Below are 1270 nucleotides of genomic sequence, written 5' to 3'. Positions count from 1 at the left end.
CTCAGTTCCCAGGCCCCGCCTACCTCCCGCCCCTTAGCCCGCCCGGTTGGGCCCCCGATTTGCCCGAGCGAGGGGCGGTCTCACAAATTGAGGGTGGGGCTGGGGGGCTCCCTCGGGGGCTCCCTCCCCCCCGGGTTCCCATGGTGAAGTTCGGCCCTGCTGAAGCCGGCCGAGTTCTTGGTGACCCCTGCTCCACCCTCATTTGGGTCGAGACCCACGCGCGGGCTCAACCACAGCAGTAATAATCAGAACAGCGTTTGGAAACCGCTTTTCCCTGGTTTCACAAATTGAGGGTGGGGCTGGGGGGCTCCCTCGGGGGCTCCCTCCCCCCCGGGTTCCCATGGTGAAGTTCGGCCCTGCTGAAGCCGGCCGAGTTCTTGGTGACCCCTGCTCCACCCTCATTTGGGTCGAGACCCACGCGCGGGCTCAACCACAGCAGTAATAATCAGAACAGCGTTTGGAAACCGCTTTTCCCTGGTTTGCTCTTGGTAGTGGTTAACAAAAAGGTGCTTCGGAATCAGCCTTTCCAGGGTCACAGCCTACTGGGTCACCTGTAAGTCTTCGGATAGTTTAAAAGAAGTACATTTCAACCGGGCGTGGTGGCGCACACCCGTAATCCCAGCACTCGGGAGGCTGAGGCAGGAGGATCGCTGTGAGTTCGAGATCAGCCTGGGCTACACAGTGAGTTCCAGGCCAGTCTCAACTACATAGTGAGAAAGAAAGAAATTTCCTCATCTGGAAGATGAGTGTGGGGGTGATAACAACTACTCCCCAAAACGGTTGTGCTACAATGAAATAATGCATGGAAACTTTAAGCACACACAGTAGGGGTCCAGAGAGTGTGAAGTTTCTTTCTCTGTGCCAAGTCTTGCAGTCACAAAGGCACATACAAAAAAAAAAAGGGAAGAAAAAGAAGAGGAGGGGGAGAAGAAGAAAAGGACGAGGAAGAGGAGGAAGAAAGGAGGGAAGGAGCAAGCACACAGCCCTGGTTCAGAGCCCTGTCACACACCCTGTGCAGTTTCCTGATCTGTCTGAGGCTCAGTCATCTGCAAAATAGGCACCCAAAGAGGCCTTCGCAGACCAGAGGAGACAGGAGCCAATAAACCGCCTAGAAATGGACGGGACGGCGCAGCTGGGAGAATTCGGAGGTTCTCTGCCCGCGAGGTCTCCCCCAGCCTCGCCCAGGTCTGTCCCGCTCCACACCCGCAGGCGGAGGGGGTTTTCCTGCAGCTCCCGTCTAAAACATCCCGGTGACGCCCAGCAGGACAGG

General features: G+C 57.1%; 1 protein-coding gene across 2 annotated transcripts in view; it reads left to right on the top strand.

The window, feature by feature from the left end:
• CUNH22orf31 (chromosome unknown C22orf31 homolog) overlaps window positions 1-1270 on the top strand; it is a 13321-nt gene that overhangs the window by 1029 nt on the left and 11022 nt on the right. Inside the window, exon 1 of one of the 2 annotated variants that reach the window (XR_002024715.2) lies at window positions 368-553. The exons of the other annotated variant lie outside the window; for it this stretch is intronic. The gene's annotated coding sequence lies outside the window, so the exon portion shown is untranslated. Of the gene's footprint in view, window positions 1-367; window positions 554-1270 lie in introns of those variants that run through there. 2 annotated transcript variants of the gene reach the window in all.

This window comes from Fukomys damarensis, unplaced genomic scaffold (assembly GCF_012274545.1).
Source record: "Fukomys damarensis isolate Sample0158 unplaced genomic scaffold, DMR_v1.0_HiC HiC_scaffold_12, whole genome shotgun sequence".
NCBI classification, from domain to species: Eukaryota; Metazoa; Chordata; class Mammalia; order Rodentia; family Bathyergidae; genus Fukomys; species Fukomys damarensis.
The sequence above is the reverse complement of the archived record's forward strand: the minus strand, read 5'-3'. Positions and strand labels throughout refer to the sequence as shown.